Source organism: Myotis daubentonii, chromosome 13 (assembly GCF_963259705.1).
Source record: "Myotis daubentonii chromosome 13, mMyoDau2.1, whole genome shotgun sequence".
Lineage (NCBI taxonomy): Eukaryota > Metazoa > Chordata > Mammalia > Chiroptera > Vespertilionidae > Myotis > Myotis daubentonii.
Genome location: NC_081852.1, coordinates 13,720,851 through 13,729,997, shown reverse-complemented (window position 1 = coordinate 13,729,997; position 9,147 = coordinate 13,720,851). Strand labels below are relative to the sequence as shown.

The window sequence follows — 9,147 nt, the reverse complement described above, 5'->3', positions numbered from 1 at the left end:
CGGGGCGGGCGGGGCGCGCGGGGCGGCGCCGGGAAGTGGCGCCCCCTCAGCCGCCGCGCCCCCGGCCCCGCCCTCCGCGCCCCGCCCCGCGCTCGGCCGGCCGGAGTCGCGCCCTCCCGCCCCGCGCCGCCGAACTTGCTCCAACTTCCTCGGCCGAGCCGGGCCCCGCCGCCGCCGTCGCCGCCGCCGCGCCCGGGTGAGTAGCGCGCCGAGCCCCGAGGGAGCGTCGGGCCCTGCCCCCCTCATTGTCTGAGGCCGACCCTCCGGGGACGCGGGCTGCTCCCCAGGTCGGGCTCGGTCCCTGGGGTTCCCTCGCTCCTGCCCGGGCGGCCCTGCGGGCGGCGCTGGCTTTGTTCGCCCCGATCGCCCGCGAGGGGCTGGAGGCCTGGCCCGGACCCCGCGGAGACGAACTCGGGCGCTGGGCGGAGTGAGCCACCGCGGGCCCCCGGCTGGCAGCCGGGGTTCGGTCGCCGTCGCCCTTTCCGCGTTTCCGGACGGGCGCGCGCCGGCCCGGCTGGTGAGGGTGAGGGGGGGGCTGGACCGCGCGCTGGGCTCTGCCCGGGTCCCCGCTGCGAGCCCTGGGTGGGCGCTCCTTCGGCCGCTCACGGACCTCGGCCGCGCCGCTAGGGCCAGGCGTGGAGGGTGGCGGGGACCTGGGAGGGCCGCCCCCCCTCCCCCGCCGTGGGTGCCACAAGTCGCCCAACGCGGGGGTGCGCACCACGCTGCCTGGCACGGGCTTGGAGTTTGAGTAGGTGGTGACCCAGCTTCTCCGTGTTGGTCGTTTGGGGTTGTGCCTGGGAGTGAAGTCCGACTCCTGACCTAACTGGAGCTTCGGTCGAGTTGGGTCTGTGGCTACTGAGTTGGCTCGGGAGGGAAGGGATGCCGGTGGCTAGAAAGTGTGTGTACACACACACTTTGGCTCTGGGACCGCTGGGACACGTATCTCCGGGAAGTGAAGTTGGTCTCTGGCTAGGAGCAGTCATGCTGGGTGTGTGTAGGGGCCTGGCTGGGTGGGGTGGCCGGGGAGAGTTGTCCACCCTAGTGCTGGCCTGGTAGCTGGCTGTCCAGTGCCGTGAATGCACTGCCCTGGAGCCTCTGTGGGTGCCCTCTCTCCTCTGGTCTGCTCTAGGGGTTTTCTCCCTTCAGAGATGGGGGCTGCCTGGGGCTGGTAGGAGGGAGTGGGTGGAGCTGTCTGCCAAATCCGCAAAAGTAGCCTTCCCCTCCCTCTTGACCTCAAAGTTGGGAAATTTAGTGCCTGCTGAGTGGGAGGGCCACCTTTCCCTATTTGTGAAGAGACGTGGGCCTAGGCCATCAGAGCACCCCCCAGCACCCCCGCATCCCCTCTACATTCAGCCAGCCCCTGAGGTGCCTTTCCCTTTAGGGATCCTCCTGGGCCCTGCCACTCTCAGAATGAGGCTCATGTTCTTCCATCACCGACTGATCTGCTCTTCCAGCGTCTCTGCCAGCTGTCGCCGAGTTTCGTCCCGAGCTGAGGATCCATAAGGTCTGGAGACAGGCCTTGGAAGCCCAGACTACCAGTGTGGCTTTCCCTCTTACTGCGTCATCCTTTGTTGCACCCCACTTTCAGATCTAGTCATCCCCACATCTCTGAACCCCACTGCTGGGTCACCAGAGGTGATCATCGGTCTGTTGAACAAAGCATGATTGAGACTGTGGGGGCCAGGAGGCCGGGAGCTGCTGCAAGCACTGTTCCAGGCCCACAACTGCCTGCTGGCTGGAAGCTCCGTGTGGTCTTCAAGCCCGGGCTGGACATGGAGTCGGTACTCACAGTGTGGATCTGAGCTTGGGTTCAGCTTCGCAGCAGCTTCCAGGCCAACAGGAGTTCAGGCCGCTGCTGCTCTGGAGGTCTGTGGCTGCCTCTAGGAAGCATGGGAAGGAGGGGAGGGGTGCAGAAGGGTTTGCTGCCCAGGAAGTTCCGCTTTTATCTGAACACCTGTGCCAATCGCTCAGGACAGGTGAGGGTGCCTCCCTTCCCATGTTTGTGTGGGAGGGGAGGGGGCCCCTGTGCACGTCTGTGGTGGGGGTGAACTCCCCACGAAGGCCAGGGAGCAGGGAGTGCAGGGACCTGGGCTCTGGAACATCTCCTGAGGTCTAACGCTAGGCTACCAGGTCCTGAGATTTGACTTGTTGCTTGTTTAACTTTGAGGTAGAATTCAGGTTGGCAGTGCCTCCGGAGTGCCATTGTGCCAGTCCAGGGAAACCTCTGCTGGGTTTAAAATCTCGTGGAGATTATGGACAAGCTTACAGCAATTATATGGAAGGTTTAGCGTTTAGTAATAGTGAGTTTCTTGAGACTTATACCAAGCACCATCCCAGAAACTTCACTTGTATTAACTCACTTCATTCTTGAAAAGACAGAGTACGGTAGATAATGTGAATGCCAGGGAGGTCACAGTGTGAGCTGGGTTTCCTCAATTCTAATCTAGATACTGCTGTCTTCTCGGAAGTGATTAAAGTTGATTACTACACCGAATAAGCCTGGCCCACCCCGGGACTAGTTAAGTCTAGTGCAGGTTGCCCTTATATCCCCTGCTTCTGAGAGCATCTCATCTGTCTGGGCACATAGCAGGTACCCCTGAACCCCTGCTGATTGGCGATAGAGTTTTTGTCTCCCACACTGGGGGGCTGGGGAAAGGGAAGACGTGCACTGCACAGAAAGTTGGCGAGTGTCTGTGACTGTCTAGATAGGTCAGGGTTTACTGTGGTATCAGTCCCCAAATTTCAGGGGCTTAAAGCAACAGAGGACTATTTCTTGCTCACACCACACCTATTGCATATCTGCTTTATGTTGTTCTCACTGTGGGACCCATGTGGATTAATTGAAACATTCCTATCCACGTGGACAGAAGGACAAGAGAACGCTGAATCTCATTCAAGTCCTTAAACCTTCCACCTAGAAGTGGCATTTCAGTGCCCAAAGCAGTCACATGGCTATGCTTACCTACAAAATGGGGAGGGGAAGAGGATTGAAAACATTTGGTGAGTAGCATGAATGCTGCCATCTGCCTACCACTGTGCCTTCCACTGGGACTTCTTCCTGAGGTCCACGTGTTACATGTTCCTGTGTCATCAGGAACATTGATCATGAATTAATCAAGAAATATTGTTTAGGTCAAAGATGAATTGAGGTGCCACATTTGAACAGCAGAGAGGTGGTGGACAAGAATGTATGTTAGGGTAGTGAGAGATAGTGTGCAGAGGCAGCTTGCTCCTGGGCCCTGGGTGTAAGTTACTTGAGTTCTTAGGGTCGTCAAGTTCCTTGGGTCATCTTGTACTCATTCATTCATTCATTCATTCATTCATTCATTCATTCACTCATTTGTGGGCCCAAGGACTAGTGTCCTGGGCCAGGAATTCTTAACAAGCAGGTGCTCAGCTCCTGGCCTGGGGCTGTGAACTGGGATGAGGATCCCTGTTCCTTGGTGGCCTTTAAAGAGTGAGATGAATGCCCGTGGGAAGGGAAGCAGGCTCCTGTTCCCCTCCCTGCCCTGGCACATCAGACCTTGGACTTCCCTGTGCTCTACTTGTATGTGGCCATGAGGGGCCTTTCCTAGACGCAGGAGCATGAAGAGGCACCCCTATGGCTCTGCCCTTCCACTTCCACTTCTGGGTCTGGGCCTGGGCTTGCAGGCCTAGGGGTGCGGAAGGGAGGGGTGGTAAGGTTACAAAGGATGGAGTCACATGGAGAACAGGCTGGCGTGCAGGGCTGGTTCTCTGGCTTGTAGAAGGGGTAGAACCCCTTTGTTAATTGCATTTTTAAAAAAATATACTTTATTGATATTTTACAGAGAGGAAGTGAGATAGTTAGAAACATCAATGAGAGAGAAACATCGATCAGCTGCCTCCTGCACACCTCCCACTGGGGATGTGCCCGCAACCCAGGTACATGCCCTTGACTGGAATGGAACCTGGGACCCCCCAGTCCGCAGGCCGACGCTCTATCCACTGAGCCAAACCCGTTTCGGCTGCATTTTTCATTTGGATCACCTTTGCGGGTAGTAAGGAGCTGGCCACGCTCTGGACCTTGCTTCTGTGCTTTGTCACCGCTTGGTGCCATCCAGCAGGGCCCGGAAACACTGGTGGAATGGTGAGACCTCAGGTACTTCTGCGCCGTGGGCTGCTCAGTATCCTTATATTTCCTTTTCTCTCAGGGGCTCTGTTTTGTCATCTGGAATAGAGGGAGAGGTGATGGCTGTCTAAACAGTGGACCCATTCTCGGTTGGTCATCAGAGTCCCCAGGAGACTGCGTAGAGCAGGGCTTTGAGAATCTTTGGTCTAGGTCAGTGGTCGGCAAACTGTGGCTCGCGAGCCACACGCGGCTCTTTGGCCCCTTGAGTGTGGCTCTTCCACAAAATACCGACTTCTGCGCATGGGCCACGAAGTTTCAATTGCACTATACGTGCGCGCCCGCACGTGGTATTTTGTGGTATTTTGCCACGTGAAGATGAATAACACTGCTCACGTGTAGAGTGGATAGTGGTGAGGCAGCTTTTGAGCTGTGTGTGTCTACTTTCTGGCCGAGTGACGTAGGTAAGCCTTTGATTTTTATTTATTTTTCCTCCTGGACTTGGTTTTCTCATCTGTAAAGTGGGAGGAATCTGCCCTTTCGGCCTCTCTTGGGTCGCTGTGAAGCAGAGGCATGCCCTTCAGGTTGGAGAAGCAGCAGCTGGAGCCCAGGGTTAGGCCTGGCGCTGGGACTGCCGCCGCCCCACTGCTGACTCAGCAGCGTGCTCACCAGCAGCTGATTTGGGAACCCCACTTCCTCTGCTCTTGGGCCGGGTGGGCTTAGGGGGCTGGGCCAGGCTGGGCAGTGCTCTGGTCTTCAGTGGTTCTCAACCTTCTGGCCCTTTAAATACAGTTCCTCATGTTGTGACCCAGCCATAAAATTATTTTCGTTGCTACTTCATAACTGTCATGTTGCTACTGTTATGAAATGTAATGTAAATATCTCATATGCAGGATGGTCTTAGGCGACCCCTGTGAAAGGGTCGTTCGACCACCAAAGGGGTCGCGACCCACAGGTTGAGAACTGCTGTCTTAGAGGCAGTAGGCCTGGTATTCTCAGCTTCAGCGGGCCTGGGCCTGCTGGAGTTAAAACTTCACTTCTTGAGGTCTGTTCTGCCTCCCTGAGCAGCCGGGGAGAGCCCTGGCGTCCATCAGCCACTTAGCTGAAGGGACCGCCTCCTCCCTCCGTGGGCTCTGTCAGCCTGGGCTGAGTGGCTGAGAGCCAGTGGCTCTAAAGTGGCCTCTGGGATCCTGGGTAACAGGTGAGCTCCTGGTGTCACCTCAGACTCGGTGTCCCTGGAATTTGGGAGAGCTGAGGCTGGGCTTTCCTGTTTCAGTAAGGCTGGGGAGGGGCAGGCCAGGGCAAGAGGCTGGGCAGGAGGGGATCAGAGGAGAGATTTGGTGAACCTCCTCTCTGGGTTTTCCCTGTGTACCAGCTAATGGAGCCCGCGCTGATCTACTCTGCAGAGCCCAGAAAGCATCTGTAAAGAGGCTTTGAGGAATTCCTAATCCTAACACCCCAAAGAGGGGCCCTCACAGCAGACAGAATTAAATGAGAGTCCCCTTAATCTCTTTCATCTATAGCCTGGGGTCTGAACGGTGAGCCAGGGAGGGCAGAGGGAGCAGCTTATCCAGGACACAGACCCAAGGTGCGGGGTGCGGGGCCTGCACATAGAGCATTAGAAACCCACAGGCCACCTCAGGACACCTGGGATTATTGGAAAGCGGCAAGTGGAAATAAGCAAGTGAAAACCCTAGCTTCAGATTTGGGCCTCCTAGGGAGGACCCCTGGGCTCCCCACGCCTGCAGCAGAGCTGCTGTGATGTGACTTTTCTCAGCAGGAGTATTTTTTTAAAATATATTTTTATTGATTTCAGAGAGGAAGAGAGAGAGAGAAACATCAATGATGAGAGAGAATCATTGATCGGCCGCCTCCTGCACACCCCCCACTGAGGATCGAGCACACAACCTGGGCATGAGCCCTTGACCGGAATTGAACCCGGGACCCTTCAGTCCGCAGGCCAAAGTTCTGTCCACCGAGCCAAACCAGCCAGGGCAGGAGGAGTGTTTTGATTCCCAACCTGGACCCTGTTCCTTCTGTGCCTCCCCGCTGCTGCCACCAGCTGTGCCAAGGAGAGGCCCTGGTTGCCCACTGAAGGACCATGGCCCGGAAAGAGACCCCGTTTCCTCTCCAGGTGACCCCCCCTAGTGTCTGGCTGGCCTGTGGATTGGATGTCTGGTTTCAGCCCCTCACCCCTTGGGCAGGGAGACAGGGTTTGTCCCTAAGGCTTGGTGGGGAGGCCAGCCCCAGCCCAGGTGGTTCTTACACTCTGGGTGAGGGGTCCAGGAAGACTTGGAGCTCCATACGATTAAGAAAACAATTATTATGACACTTGGCAAAACAATAAGGCAGACGTTATTAAGGACGATTGTGACAGGTTTAAGGGCTACTACAATGGGGTTTTGTAGTGGAAAGAGATTGGGCTCATCCTCAAGTATAACAAACAAAAGTGGGAGTTTATAGCCAAGGAGCAGAGTGGGACGGTCAATGGGTGGAGATTTCTGAGAGGGTAATTCTCTGCTAACTGACCCAACAGGATTCTTGCCTGTTCAACCTAATAGGCAGGCCAGGGATTACCTGGGGCATATGCCATGAGGAAGGGGAGAAATTTTGTCAGAACGGAGGGTGATCAGAACTGAGGGTGGGGGGGGCCTGGCTAAACTGACTTAGCAGGATTTTTGCTAAGAACTGGACTCTGCAACGACTCTACCCCTAAGGTCGGCCTAGTTGAGCAGAGGGCTCAGAAGTGCCCGCCGAAAGCTAGGTCAAGGAGAGACTCGGCATGCGGAGGCTAGCTGCCCGGCCTTCAGTGTCGCCCACGGCTCGGCCACTGGCCTGAGCCCATCACCACCACACTTGTCCCCCAGGAGTGGTCTCCTTTGTGGGCATCACCCCTGTTTCTGGAAACCTTTGTCCTTTTCCACATCTGCTGGCTCCTTGTCCCTTGGCTCCCTCGCTCTGCTGGCGGACTGCCCCTCTGCACCCTGAATCGGAGTGGGCCTGGGGCCTTGGTTCCCTGGGGCCCCTCGGCGCTGGCTCCCGCTGCCAGGACTGTTGCCGGACCACAGCCACTTGAGTCTGGACAACCCTCCCTGCTTGACCCTCCTCCCTTGGCCTCTGTACCTTGTGTTTCCTGCTCTCCCTATTCTGGGCAAACCTGTCTGACAACTTTATGGATCTCTCCCTCTCCCACCCCTAGGGACTCACTGTCTCATTTGTCTGAGCTAGAACCCAGGGAGATCTTCTCCCCCTGCCTGGATTGTGCACTGCAGGGGCCTTCTGGCCGGATACCCCTCTTCCTTCCCCTGGCGGAGGCCTTGTGATCCCTGCCCCGCCCAACCTCCTTCTTCCCCCTCCACGCCCGGGGCTCCTCCTGGCTCTCTGCCCCTCCTCTCCTTGGCCGGACCTGCACAGTTGTCCCTGTTTGGTGGATCTTCTGCTCCTGTCTCAACAGCCAGCTTTTTAGGAACCTGTTGTGAGGAAAAAGGGTGTGTGAAGAAAGCCTGTTGGCTGTGGGTGGGGCCCTTCCCGATTTCCCGAGGGTTCCACTGGCTTCAGCTCCTGCAGGGCACAGTGGTGGTAACAGAAGCTGGCCCTGTGCGGCTGTCCTGCCTGCCAGTCATTTTCTGCTGTCCCAGCTGTTTCCTGTGAAATACTAGTAATGCTATAAACTCAGATAAGTTTTTGAGGGTGCATGGCAATAAAAGAGTTGGTGTTAGTGGTGGGGTATTCATTCCCAAGGGAGCAAGGGGGAGGGAGTGGCATGTTCCTAGGTACAGGGCTGGGGTGGGCAGGCCTGCAGCACTCTGTGGGAAGACGGGTGCCACCTGAGGTTGCAGGATTTGGTTTGTTGAACATCAGCGCCCACCTGGGTGTGGAGCCCTGCCCACTCACGCGGGAAGAAGGTTGGAGGGGCTGGTCTCGGTCTGATGGAGGGTTGTAGGATTCTGTGCACGAGCTGCTGAGGGCTTTGCACGGCAGTGGACCTGGTGTGTGATGGGGGCGGAACTTATTCCCAGCAGCCAAGGTCTGAGGGCTCCAAGTGCCCGTGTGATTCTACTTGTGAAATCTCATTTGTGCTTCTTAATTTGGGGGTTACTTATTGAACACTGAGCAGTCGCCAGAAAGCATCTTACGAGATAGGTGAGCCAAACACATACCTTCTTTCTTTCCAATCTGTGTCTCTGTGGCCAGGGCAGTCTGTGAGCCTGAGATCATAGACCTCAGTGCCCGCTCTGGTGACCTGGCTGGGCGGGGGGGGGGGGGGGGGGGGGGGAGGAGAGGGGAGAGACAGAGGAGTTCTGCTAGGTAGAAAGAGCTCCACTCTCACTCCCTGCCCCCCAAATGGCCTCACCCTAGTGGCCAGGCGGGGCCTAGTTCTAGCAGGCATTGTCATAGCCCAGACAGGGGGCGGGAGACTGGGATGGTTATTGTATTGTTCCTTAGAGGGAAAATCACTTGGAGGAAGTACATCAGTGCTTCTAGTGCAGCGTATTTATTGATGCGCCGGTTAAAGGAGGCTTTCAACAACATACATGCATCCCTTAGGAGGGAATAAATACAAAATCCATCTCAGGACTGCATTCTGCAGCTTCCATTTCCCGAAGGTACATGGGTTTCATTGGTTAAGGGATTGGGGTTTTGAGCTGGGATTTTGGAGAAACTGTTTTTAGCCTGCTCTTGGAGTTGGGCCAGGCCTAGAAATCTGTGGAAATAGCTGTCTTTAGCTGCTAAAATTGGGCTGGGCTCAGAACCTTAGGACCTTGAGCCTCCTGCTGACTGGGAGAGCCCTGAGGAGGGTTCCTGCAGAGGCCTGGCTCGCAAAGCCTCCCCACCCCTTGCCCGAACCTGGGAGTCGCACACTCTCCCCACGGATCAGGCGCAGATGGTCCTCCGCGTGGAACGACTTCAGGTTTCCCTTCTGCCTTTGTCAGAGTCTGTTCTTGGTCTTCCTAGGAAAACCTTCTATTTTGGGACTTGGGGAGGAGTTGTGGGTAGGGAGCTAGTTCGCTCTCTTGAGCTGGTGAGTCTGTTCTGGGGGCTGGTTCTCCCTTTCCCTC

At 56.6% G+C, this 9,147-nt stretch overlaps 1 protein-coding gene across 2 annotated transcripts in view; it reads left to right on the top strand.

Moving 5' to 3' along the window:
• Positions 1 to 75: 75 nt before the first annotated feature.
• The window catches only part of TSPAN14 (tetraspanin 14), a 57,585-nt gene continuing 48,513 nt past the window's right edge, over positions 76 to 9,147 (top strand). For both annotated transcript variants that reach the window (XM_059662186.1, XM_059662184.1), the window contains exon 1: positions 76 to 196. The gene's annotated coding sequence lies outside the window, so the exon portion shown is untranslated. The remainder of the gene's footprint in view (positions 197 to 9,147) is intronic.